The 13,618-nt window shown below is 36.9% G+C and overlaps 1 long non-coding RNA gene and 1 pseudogene across 2 annotated transcripts; one reads left to right on the top strand and one right to left on the bottom strand.

The window, feature by feature from the left end:
• Positions 1–549: 549 nt before the first annotated feature.
• Positions 550–1,774, top strand: LOC146926138 (uncharacterized). Its single transcript, XR_015008105.1, has 2 exons — positions 550–1,119; positions 1,292–1,774. It is a non-coding gene; the product is annotated as an uncharacterized LOC146926138 (long non-coding RNA).
• Positions 1,775–2,860: 1,086 nt separating this feature from the next.
• Positions 2,861–12,957, bottom strand: LOC146926137 (protein FAR1-RELATED SEQUENCE 5-like; annotated as a pseudogene). Its single transcript, XR_015034034.1, has 3 exons — positions 12,463–12,957; positions 3,189–4,813; positions 2,861–3,102 (listed from the first exon to the last, which is right to left on the bottom strand). The product of XR_015034034.1 is annotated as a protein FAR1-RELATED SEQUENCE 5-like (transcript).
• Between the last annotated feature and the right edge of the window lie 661 nt (positions 12,958–13,618).

Genomic DNA, 13,618 nt, shown 5'->3' with positions numbered 1-13,618 from the left:
AATTGTATACTGTTATAAGCCTTGTTAAAATCATATTCATACCATGTTTTCAAATTAATGTTAGAAGGTCAGCATTGAACAAACAACATTATCTGAGTTCATTTTAGGAAATGGATCCGAGTGGAGTAACCCCATATACATTCCTCTGTTGATCGAATAAATTTCCTATATGAGGGCTAGAACTCGACTCCTCTTGTAGTCGTGTGGGCCATCCTGTCGGAACATACTCCCACTTCAACTAGCGGAAGTGGGCCATCCGTTCGGAACATACTCCCATCCAGACATAGTCTGGAGCTTGCCTGAGCCACAACTTATCTGATTATATATATATATATATATATATATATATATATATATATATATATAGGACATATCAAGTGAGAGGAGTATTTATTGTGAGAGGTGAGAGGATCAAATCTTGACCTTTGGATCAATCTTTACCATGGTGTTTAATTTTTCAGAAATGATAACTAAACACAAATTATTAGACACAAATACAACACCATGGGCAATTTTGACATTTCACCCATAAAGCAGTGGCAATTTTGTAAAAACGTTACACTCTTCCTTCTCCCTTCTCTGTATCTTCTCTTTCTCTTCTCAGCCACCGTGTTATCACTCTCTCTTCTCTTCTCTCTCTCACCACCACCTCCACCGTCCTCATCGTTTACCACCAGCATCGTGCCTGCCATCTTCATCATCGCACCTTGAATCGCCCACAGTCATCGATCTCATGCTCCAGATCCATTCAAAACTAAACTCAGATCGGTTCAGAACTCCGACGAGAAAGAACTGAGCCCAGATCCATCCTCACCACCACCATAACACCGTCCTTAACACCACGATCATCATCGACATTATCTACAATACCATTTTCCCTTCATCTTCTCTACAAACCTACAAAATTAGAAAACGAAATATAGGCGGTGGTCGGTGGCAAGAGAACGGTGAGAGAAAGAGAGCACGCATGACTAGGTCGGCGAGTTCCCTGTTCTTTGCGCCGCCACCTTAATCCGAGTTGTCACTACAACGTCCCATTTCAATCGAACCTCTCTTATCTCCATTTCTCAGATCGTGCTCCTCAAATTTTTCACCATTGACTGAAGCAAATTGATATAGGTAAATCTCACATCTCCAACTCATTTTCATCAATGTGTTTTTCAGTTTTTCTTTTGATGGTATGGGTATTAAAAAGAAAAAGGTAAAACATTTAATTTCCCTTTGAAACTATATTTCTTTTATCAGTGAACAATGTATTGATTTGTTTCATGACTGTGTTTGCCTTTTGCAGTGAAAAAAATGTCTACAAACTCATTCATCAGGTTCTTGTACTGCTGGGACTGATATGCATGTGCGTCTGCTGGGAGTTTTTTTGCCGTCTGGTTTTGCTACTGCAGTCATGCTGCAAGTTTTTTTGTCCTGTTGTGACTGATATACGCATGCTGGTTTAGGTTGTCAGGGTGTTTTTGCGGCTAGATTTTTTATTGGGATGTCTTCGAACTTGAGGCGGTGGTATGCTTCGTTATAAATGTATATCTCAGCCTCAATGTCCGATACCTTGTTCGGGTTTTTGGTGGTTTTTTGTTTCTCTTTAGTGGAGGTGTTACGCATATAGGCGGCACCATTGTTATATCTTATCTTTTCCATTTCCGCGCGTTCTTTTGTGCACCTTGCATAGACTAGTCGAAATGGAAATGTATTGGTGAACATCATAGTATTTGTATCAAAATGGAAATGTATTGTATTATGATAATGGCAATGATTGCTTTCGAAATTTATTGTGTCTACTGGATCAATTTCAGTCTGCGAATAGGATCTTAGGTTAACTACAACCTCAGACAAGTTGGATTGTTAAAAGACATCATTGGTACAAACAAAACTAGAACACACAATAGAAAATTACACTTCCTTTAACAAATTTATGCAAAACGCATCTCATACTAGATTAGTTAAACATAACTGTCAAGATCTTAACCATTCTAATTCAAATTATGATTATGTAATTCTCCTTGTAAACAGGGGCTCAGATTAAAAACAAATAAACTAAATTTGAATATACCATAATCATAAGCCAATCTAAAACATAAGATTAACATGTATAATGTATGGCTCAGATAATCATTACAACTCTATCAATCACGATTTTTCAGAAAAGAGAACAAGCTAAATAATTCATACAAATTATTTCACAATGGAAATGAGTGAAACCAACAAGACCAGGATATGTAAGCTCTGTTTTGGGATGAACCAAGAAAACTAACAGCTGCTCCCTAAAGCCCAAAAACGCATACAGTTGCCTCACAATCAGCACTAAAGTGACAGATAAAACACTTCCAAATAGGTCTGTCGCGCTCTCAAACCGGTCTAGGACACCAACTAGCCGTCTCGACCAATGCACCAACCAAATAACAGGACTGCCACAATAAAATAGAAACAATAGTCCGTTGCTGGTACTGTTAACAAGGCGGTTGCGAAAATTTGCAAATTAATCAAATCTTTGAAGAGAATATATGATATTTAACAAAAGATAACCACGTCTTTTTTCTATGCTTAAATTTTAAGTTCTAACTATTTTTTACCTTATAATGATACAAGACACATAAGAAGCACACACCAGTGATATTTCATTGACATGAACTTGCAAATTAACATTGCTACCTTATATTGTTCACTAATTTTGTCCATTACTACCATACCATTTTCATGGTTGATTAATTACATCACAAAATAAAAGTTAAATTACATAAGTTAACTAGCATTGTACCTAATGTTAACTTTACAAACATGTTTTAAACATGTTTTCCCAAAAAAAAAAAAAAACCAAAATTCATGATCATGAATTAACCTTTGTCCCCATGATTTGGCCACCAAAAAACACAATATCATTGTTATAAAAGTCTTGTTATATACACACAAAAGGGCCACTTCATCTTCTTAGCAATGAGTGCTTTAGCTTTTGTCCAAAAAATATCAGAGCTGTTCATACTAGTTAACTACCATTGTACTTGCATCTAGCAAATCTCCATCACTTACAACATCAACAGATGGTTCAATGTAGATGTTGTTGTCAAACTGATTTGTCACTCTTTCAGAATTGGTGTCCTACAAATTTGGACAAACAGAAAATTAAGATGCAATATCCATATATACATGGTAATTACAAAACTTATAAATAAAATAAAACATACATTAGTTCCTCTGCCATCACTCTGTTTGGATCGTTTACTTGCCTTCTTAACAACTTTTTCGATTGCAGACATTTTTCTTTTTGATGGAGGGCGGCCTTTACGTTTAACCCACAATGGACTATGAATTTCAATACCATTGTTTGGATTTGAGTCACCATTGAAACTTCCTATAACATTTTCAGTTGTAGCATTCCTGGTGGGTAAATCAGAAGTAAACCGATGTAAAATTTCATGGAGATCCTTAGATGTGTCTTCAAACTCTGCCGTTACTTCAGCAACCTCGTAGAAATGCTTGCATAACTTGTCAAACCTCTCCATTTGTGGCTTCAATTGTGTCACACAATAACTGGTCTTAATATATGTATGCTTCCTTTTAATATTTTTCTTCCATCTAGTAAAAACATACTTCTCTGGTACGTTTTTAACCCTCTCTTGAGCATACACACATAACACATGCCGACGCAAAATACCTCTAAATTCAAACAATGAGCATTCACAACTAAGATCATGGTTTTCTCGATTAAACACAACTTTAAATACATGTTCTTTCGTTCTATCCCCAACTAACACATCCTCCAACACATGATATGTGGCAAAGCAGCCCTCCACAATGTCTAATGAAGAAGCACAATTCATTTTAGATCTAAATTCAACTTGAACCTCCTTAAATTTAGCACGAGTATACTCACCTTGGAATTGCTTTTCAATTGACGAGTTTGACCCGCAAGAAATTGTGGTATTCATCTAATTAAAATCAGCTTCAAATTCTTTTTCTGCTCGACTACGGAGAGCATTATCATATTGTTTCGTAAATTGATTTAGACTGGTCGTTGAATTGATATAACCATCAAAAAAAGCATGTATACTCTCACTTCGCTGAGTTGTTGACATACCTGCCCAAAAATAATTTCTTAACAAGGTTGGTACCCATCTATGACGTTCATTATACAACCCAGTCAACCAATGATTTTGTTGAAGCTCAAATTTTTCGATGAAGAAACACCATTTCTCTTCAAAATCATCTACTGTGAACGTATCATAAACAACTTCTTTCATTGCAAACTTAATCCTTTTATAATCACCATATCCGCTGAGTTTTTCGGCAATTTTTTTCATTATATGCCATAAACACAACCTGTGGCGAGTTTTAGGGAAAACTGCCTCGATTGCATTTTGCATTGCCTTACATTGGTCAGTCACAATACCAACAGGGAGCTTTCCCAGCATACAACGAAGCCATGAATTAAAAAGCCATACAAACGACTCTGTGTCTTCTCCTGATAGCAACCCACATCCAAGTAATGTTGATTGACCATGGTGATTCACACCAACAAAAACAGCAAAAGGCATATCATATTTGTTGGTCAAATATGTTGTGTCGAAAGTTACAACATCTCCAAAATACTCATAAGCAGCCCTACTTCTTGCATCAGCCCAAAAGACATTCCTTACATGAAAATCGTCATCCAAATCTATTTCATAAAAGAAATTTGGATTTCGTTCCCTCATTTGACAAAAATAGTTTATCAAGGCCTTGCCATCACCTTCTTTTCCAATTGCACGCCGTTCCTTGTTAACATAATTCCTCACATCTCTTTCATTAAATGGTACATTTTCATGCCCACCTGATGAAAGTATATTTAGCATCAAACAAGATAAGTATTTTTGTATCGTCTCCACAGGGAATAGTGCGTTATCAATGACAGTTTAACATCAAATATCATTCAAAGTATTAAGAGTACTTGTTTGTTTGGAATGAAATGTGATTATCTAAACTAATTTGCAAAAAGTAAAAGATGAGATAAATAAGGATTGAAACTTGTTAGGAGTAGCGTTCCTTAACCAAGCGTCACACGTAACCTAATGATCCATACGAATTCTAGCTTTATAAACAACATTATCACAATCAATTCTAAACTATCCTTCGTGTCCAAAGTGATATAATTATTTCTAAGTTATCGTTTAAACATTCGTGTCCAAATTCCTTAAACGATAACAAAGTCGATCGGATAACCTAATCGACCGTGTCCAGCCTGGTTAAGTTATACGAAAGCATTTAGCTCTTGATTATGGTGATTATCACAAGATTAACAAAGATGTCAAGTAAGTTAACCTAAGATATATTGCTATTCTAGCTCAAGATTCAAGAGTTTGTGTCCAAATCATCTTGAATCTTATTGAAAGCATTAACACAAGAATAACAACAATATTGAATATAAATTGCTAGAATCATATATTGCAAGATCAAAAGGATTACATGTTTAGCAAGATCAAGTACCTCTCATCCTAACAAAGAGTGTTTAGCTACACATCATCATGGAAGCCTTGCAAGGATGGATTGAAAAGGAAGGATTCATTACACTTGTGATGTCTCAACAAAGAAATAAAGATCCAACTTCCAAAACCAAAATCACTCTATGAAGAACTACCCTATTTTCTCTCTAAAAATATCTAAAGGTGAAAAACTAAGAAGAAAATAGAAACCCTAGATATTTCCTAGATATTTACAAAGAATAGCAAGTGGGCTATTTATAGAATTCCCACTATGCTTGAGCTCGCCTCGCGAGCAGCATTACTCGCCATGGCGAGTTCTGATTCCTTCACCATTAAGATTCTGCCACGTCACCCTGGGAGGGTCAAACCGCCCTTACTCGCAACGGCGAGTAGCTCTGCTCGCCTCGCGAGCAAGGGGGTGCTCACGGCTTTGTGGCTTGATTTGAAGCTCGCCACTGCGAGCTGCTGTGCTCGCCTCGCGAGCAGTGTAGTGCTTGCGGCCTTTTGCTCTTTTCTTGGCTTTTTCATGCTTGCTTAGTGTCTTGAGGTTAAATCCTGCACAATTGGGTAAAGTAAGGCAATTAAAGCGTAATAAGGCAATTATCACTTTTATCTCGGCTTTTCCTTAAATTTCTTGCAAAACAAGTAACAAAAGTGCTTAAAATATAACATGAAAATATCACTTCCTAGCACTTATCAAACTCTCCCCAACTTAACTCTTTGTTTGTCCTCAAACAAAAGATTGAAAATCAAACAAGTTAATAGAACAAGACACAAGTACAAAAGGTTTTGAAAACTTTCTCAGATAATGATTCAAAATGAATGTGCGTGCAAGGCTAAGTTTCCAACTAATTTAGAATTCTACTACTAACATGAGATGAGTCCTATGTACAAAGCTCATGCCAAATAGTTCAAAACAATAATACATATATTCACGAACCACACCTAACACACTTCTTTGAAAGTAGATAAACAATTGAAAACAAACAAATGAGGGTTATGAACACACATCCGGAAATCAAGTTAACATTCCAATCAAGTTATGTGTCCATCCAAATATCATTTCAAAAGGCATAAAGAACATGGATCAAAAGGTCTTTGAGGGTTATAACTTGGCTTGGCTACAAAAGAAATGTCATATGTGGGGCAATTGAAATCAAAAAGCCTAACAATCAGGAACATTCCTTGTATCAACCATTAAATTTCACAACCTTTCCTACCAATCATTACAAACCCTTGGTGCTTAAACATGAAGCACTTTGATCTTGACAACTTATTTTCTTTTTGGATTTTTCTTTCTTTTTCTCTTTTTCTTTTTCTTTTCATGTACACATTGTTTTTCTTTTCTTTTTGTATTTACAACAACATGTTGTCTTGATCAAAGATAAAATTACACCATTGTACTTGACAAAAGATTTACATCTACCTTCTCTCCCCAACTTGAATCAACAAATACCCTAATTGAATGTTCCTCTACTCTAAGGCAAAAGGGACAAATAACATTGAAATTTTAGGGTTCAACAATTAAAAACATATCAGAGTCCTAAAGTGCGTCAAAGATGAACTGAATTTTGAAAAATTTAAAGGCAACTTCATCAAGCATTGTGCTTATGAATTGACAGTTCATAATTGATGACTCCTGATTCATTTGGCTCAAATGGGTTAGCAAGTACTCGCTCTTCTCACAAGGTAGGCTATTTGTGGTCAAGTAAGTTTCACTTATAAACAAAAAAATGTGCCTTGATCACTTCCATGCCTTCACACAATTTAAAACAATTATTTGATTTAACATAAAACAACTGAGTTAAACAATGAATACCGGTCTCCTTGCATATGTACAAACATTTGAGGTTTCCTCACTTTAGGCTAGTACTACGTGGTTCACAAACAAATAAATTATTGTAAAGAACTAAATGAAATGAAATTTGCACAAAGTACTCGTTCCATATTAGAGTAAAAACCTAGAAAAACTGGAAACTTGTACCTTGGCTTTGCGCTTTTAATCATAACTATGAATCAATATCAATCATCTGAGAATTGAAATTTAAGCTTTGGCTATTAAAACCAAAAGGGTACTTGATCATACAAAAAATATATGCTAAACATGAATTTAACTAATCATAATACAAAATAAACAATACTAAGATAAATAAGAACATCACAATACTAATTAAATTAATTGTGCCAACGAAACACAATACAACATAACACAATACGATTGTACTAATACAAAAATAAACTGAGTCATTAGTGCCAAATCAAAACACAAAAGAAGTAACATTGTTCAAAAAGTATCAAAAGAGAAAGCAAATGAAATATAAGGAAGACAGCAAGAAATGAATGAAAGCTTGATAAAATCACTCTATGAAGAACTGGCTTTCAAGACTTTTCCTCCTCCTTAAGATTGCATATCATCATCCGAGCCATCGTGAGAAGATGTAGCACTCGGTACATTTGCTGGATCATCTCTATCATCATCCTCATCACCACCTACATCTTCTCCCATGGTTGCATTCTCATGCCCTGCAAAGTCTCCAACCCCTCCATATGGACCTGGCATGCCCTCAGGCCAATTAACATAGTTCTGAAAAGCCTGTGGTGTCATGAACTGATCCATCACCTCCTGTGGGTAGCCTACTTGCTGCTGCATGACATACTGAGATTGTTGGAAGTAGGTGTTTGCACGGTTTTGAGCTGTCAGCATATTCCAAGTGTGCATATTGCTTTGATGTTGCCACTGAACGTAGCTAGCAAAATCAAAGGCAGCAGTGGGTTGGAATGGCATGGGTTCTTCTTGTGGGGGAGGTGCCCGAGAAGATGAAGCTTGCTTCCCCTTACCTTTATCTTTCTTAGATTCACCCATGATGAAACGGGTGATGAAAATATCATTGATGGGGTTGCGAATTTTCTCATGAACGGCGGAAGGAAGCTTCATACCGGTATCCTTAATGAGTCCCATGATGAGACCAGGGAAGAATAGGCGGGCTGCTGGCTCACCCTTCCCTTGTAAAGCGACTTTCCTCAATTCCCAAGCAATGGTTCGAGCTATGTCCACTGGTTTGCCATTAAGGATATAGTAAATGAGGGGGCACACTTCCACAACACAATCGGACATGTGGCTACTTGGCATGACATTGTAGAGGATAAACTTTTGGATTATTTTGGCCGGGTTAGTCATGAATTTGTATTGGCAGCGGTGTTCTCTCCCGGCTTCACTCTTGTCATAGTTGAAACCCTCAAGCAAAAGAAATCGTTTGATTTCTTCATGAGTTTCATCAACCTTAAAGTGCCCCAAGTTTTGTTTGGTGTGAAATTCATCATACTCATGGTCATGGGGTAGTTCGAAGGGATTGCCAAGGTATTTGTTGATGGCTGCCCTATCAAATTTAATGGTGCGACCCCGGACAACAGTCTCATACGGAAAGATATCAGTGAGGGGGTTTTCAGGAAGAGCATTGGCGTAAAACTCACGCACAAGCTCAGCATTTAGGTTGGTGATGGGGTTACAAAGTCTATCCCACCCTTGGTCTTTCAAAAGTTTAGCAATTTCCCCATAAGGTCCGTTAGGGCTAATGTTAAACACTCTCTCAGCCCACATGTTTTGGTCGAGCAACTCGACATACCTCTCCTGATGAAAGCGGGATTTAAATCTACCCATATCAAAACTTCGGTTTCGGGAGGGTTGGGGTGCAGAGGCTTCACCCTTCTTTCTCTTTTGAGGATTCTTAGGAGCCATACCTGCAAAACAGCCAGGAAATCCATACACAATACAATATAACAGTCAAAAATCTGTATGGAAACAAATCAGCACAATTGGCATCACTAGAACTTCAAACCAGAACAAAAATTTCAGGTTCTGAAGCTACTCGCCTCGCGAGCAGCTCTACTCGCAGTGGCGAGCAACCAGACAAATTTCTGGGTTCAAGAAGAACACTCGCCTCGCGAGTGATGAAGCTCGCCACGGCGAGTTACCCAGAATTTGGCCAAAATCGAATTTTTACAACAGTGGTTCAGTTTAAAAAGTATCCTAACCCTAAATAAAGCAATTGCGCCCCTTATAGTGCCAAAGAGATGAGTTAAATCATGTGCTATGCTTGAAATTCGAATTTGATCCACAAACCCTAATTTTATGAAAATTTTTTTAAACAAAAGGGTAATCCCAAAATTGTGGATGCAAATGGAAAAGAAAATGAATCTCTGCATGATTTGGTCTCATCTCAATCATTTGGGCTTTAGTTTAGAAAAATAATCAGAAATTACCAAATCCACTATCCTAGGGTTTCATACATAATCATCTTTGATTAAAAGAAGTAAAGTACAAACCTGTTTGCTAGAATAAGATGCAAAATGCAGAGATGATGTTCTGAATTATGGCTTGACTTGAATGCCACTTGATTTGTGTTGAGGGTTTGTTTTAGGGTTAGAGTTGTGTTGTTGTTTTTGAGAGAAGAAGGTTTAGTGATTTTTTTCTTTTAGAGAGAGAAGTAAAACGAAAATGATTAAGGAAAAGGTGGTAATGGGTGGTTAAGGAAAATAAAGGGGAGTTAATGTGAGTTAGTGGCCTAGGAATGCGTAACTGCCCCAAAACTGCACTTACTCGCCTCGCGAGCAATTGTACTCGCAGCAGCGAGTGAATTGGTCGTTGACTGTGTTGACTAACAGTTTGCTCGCAGTGGCGAGCAGTTTTACTCGCCTCGCGAGTGGTGACAATTTTTGAATTTGTGCTTTCTTTTTGGCTCCTGGTTTGGATGTTTTGATGCATGCACATGACTCTAATACCTAATATGCCTTAAAACAATAAATAGACTTACAAAGTTGGGTTGCCTCCCAACAAGCGCTTGTTTAACGTCGTTAGCTCGACGCCTTTTTCGTTAGGGCGGCCAAAATGAAACGGACAATACATCATCCTTTGTACTCCTTTGCTTTGGGAGGAATTCCATGAACTTTAAGAACAGATGATGTGGAGTCCATGACCTCCTTAACATTGGTTTGAACAAGGTGCAAATTTCATCAATGATTCGATCGATTTCAACCTTGTTCATCTTCTTCCCTCTTGTTACCATTAAATCTTCCTTGATTAGTAACCGTTCCTTTTTCTCAACCACCATTGCTTCTTCAATATCAACAGTTGTAACTACCTCATTGTGAACAACAATTTCTTCAACAATCTCTCCGACTCTCTCTAACATGTTTGGATTATTTTCTTGTTCTCTAAGAGTGGATTGATTGTTGGCTTGGTTATCCATGATTTGTGCTTGAATCAACCCAATTTGAAGTGATAAAGTCTTCAATCTTTGGTTGGTATCTTGCATGTTTATCATGGATTGTTGCATGAAGGTATTCAAAGTATTTTCTATCACCTTGTATCTCTCATCTTCATAAGAATGTTGCTGATACTGCGGATAGGATTCATACTCGGGTGGAGTATAGAAGTTGAAGTAACCATGATCAGCCATGATTTTGGCTAGGTGGTGATCCTAAAACGGAAACAACTTACAAGAAACTTTTCTTTGTTTATCAACAAGAGGTTAGTACAAAAAACTATCAAGAAATGAAAACTATTTACGGATATGTACGAATGCTTAAAATGATAAATCAATCGTTCTATCTATAATAACTAAACACCATTCCCCGGCAGCGGCGCCATTTTGATGAAAGTATATTTAGCATCAAACAAGATAAGTATTTTTGTATCGTCTCCACAGGGAATAGTGCGTTATCAATGACAGTTTAACATCAAATATCATTCAAAGTATTAAGAGTACTTGTTTGTTTGGAATGAAATGTGATTATCTAAACTAATTTGCAAAAAGTAAAAGATGAGATAAATAAGGATTGAAACTTGTTAGGAGTAGCGTTCCTTAACCAAGCGTCACACGTAACCTAATGATCCATACGAATTCTAGCTTTATAAACAACATTATCACAATCAATTCTAAACTATCCTTCGTGTCCAAAGTGATATAATTATTTCTAAGTTATCGTTTAAACATTCGTGTCCAAATTCCTTAAACGATAACAAAGTCGATCGGATAACCTAATCGACCGTGTCCAGCCTGGTTAAGTTATACGAAAGCATTTAGCTCTTGATTATGGTGATTATCACAAGATTAACAAAGATGTCAAGTAAGTTAACCTAAGATATATTGCTATTCTAGCTCAAGATTCAAGAGTTTGTGTCCAAATCATCTTGAATCTTATTGAAAGCATTAACACAAGAATAACAACAATATTGAATATAAATTGCTAGAATCATATATTGCAAGATCAAAAGGATTACATGTTTAGCAAGATCAAGTACCTCTCATCCTAACAAAGAGTGTTTAGCTACACATCATCATGGAAGCCTTGCAAGGATGGATTGAAAAGGAAGGATTCATTACACTTGTGATGTCTCAACAAAGAAATAAAGATCCAACTTCCAAAACCAAAATCACTCTATGAAGAACTACCCTATTTTCTCTCTAAAAATATCTAAAGGTGAAAAACTAAGAAGAAAATAGAAACCCTAGATATTTCCTAGATATTTACAAAGAATAGCAAGTGGGCTATTTATAGAATTCCCACTATGCTTGAGCTCGCCTCGCGAGCAGCATTACTCGCCATGGCGAGTTCTGATTCCTTCACCATTAAGATTCTGCCACGTCACCCTGGGAGGGTCAAACCGCCCTTACTCGCAACGGCGAGTAGCTCTGCTCGCCTCGCGAGCAAGGGGGTGCTCACGGCTTTGTGGCTTGATTTGAAGCTCGCCACTGCGAGCTGCTGTGCTCGCCTCGCGAGCAGTGTAGTGCTTGCGGCCTTTTGCTCTTTTCTTGGCTTTTTCATGCTTGCTTAGTGTCTTGAGGTTAAATCCTGCACAATTGGGTAAAGTAAGGCAATTAAAGCGTAATAAGGCAATTATCACTTTTATCTCGGCTTTTCCTTAAATTTCTTGCAAAACAAGTAACAAAAGTGCTTAAAATATAACATGAAAATATCACTTCCTAGCACTTATCACCACCTGCATCTCTAACAAGAGATTGAAAAGTCTTGTTGATCCTCACACCTGCATCATCATTGATTTGAATTGTCCTCTTTACATGCAAGTCCATATTCTTGTTAGCCTTGAACAACCTTGCCTTTGTAGGGCTGGTATGATGAGAATGATTAGGCTCAAATTTTTTAATGTAGCACAATCCATCTGCTTTCAACTTGATACAAATCTTAGCAGGACAACTTTTTCCCATTGTCGGACGTGTCTTCAATGTACATACACTTTTCGTCACTTCAGCCCGATCTCTTGTGCATGCAAGAATTAAGTAGCATACCTCCCCATCATTTCCTTTTCTCGATGTTCTAATCTTCCAATCAAAACCCTTTCTCAAAGCATATTCTCTATAAAATGATTTAACATAGGCTCCCACAATGCATCTTCATCTTCAACATTAAAGTTGTCAACTTCTATGCCTTCATCACGAATACTACCACAATCCACAAAATCATTTGTATCATCCATGAATGTTCAATTGTGGGGGCAATTGACACCCCAAATCTGCACAAAATAACTCAAAATGTAAGCGTGGACTTCGTCGAGATAAGCACACATAATGTACCTCACATAGTTTGTCATTAGAAAGAAACATCACAACACAGCAGAAAAACATAACAGAGAAATATAAGAGAAAAATTGTAATAAAAGGAGGGTATTAAATTATGGGGTATCAGATTTAAGTATTAGCAATGTCTAAGTCTGTAATCATGAAATTAAGTTTAGAAAATTAATATTGAGCATATTCATTATATAAAACCTGAATCAATTTCATTATTTAGTCAATTCAAAAATTTAGGGTTTGTGATTTGAAATTGGGGGAAAACGAAAATGATGAAGGGACCATCTCACCCCATGATAAAAATGGAAGAAGGAAGTAATGAAATGAGATAATAAGTGGGAATAAAACAAAAATTATTTGGGTTTAGAATTTTTTTTTCCTATCTATTTATGAATCAAACAAACGTTTTCCTCAACCAAGGTAAAACAATAACTACAAGCTACTAAAATTCTAAAAACAAGAGTAGAGAAAGGTAAGAACCTGAGCATGAAAACAAGGAGGAACAGTGGAGGAATACGGCGTTACGGCGGGAGCTGGAGTGACCGAAAATAGCATGAGAGGGTGGCA

Source organism: Medicago sativa, chromosome 4, assembly GCF_051527215.1.
Source record: "Medicago sativa cultivar Bolivia chromosome 4, Bolivia_mono, whole genome shotgun sequence".
NCBI lineage: Eukaryota > Viridiplantae > Streptophyta > Magnoliopsida > Fabales > Fabaceae > Medicago > Medicago sativa.
Note: the sequence above shows the minus strand (reverse complement) of the source record. Positions and strands in the feature narration are given on the sequence as shown.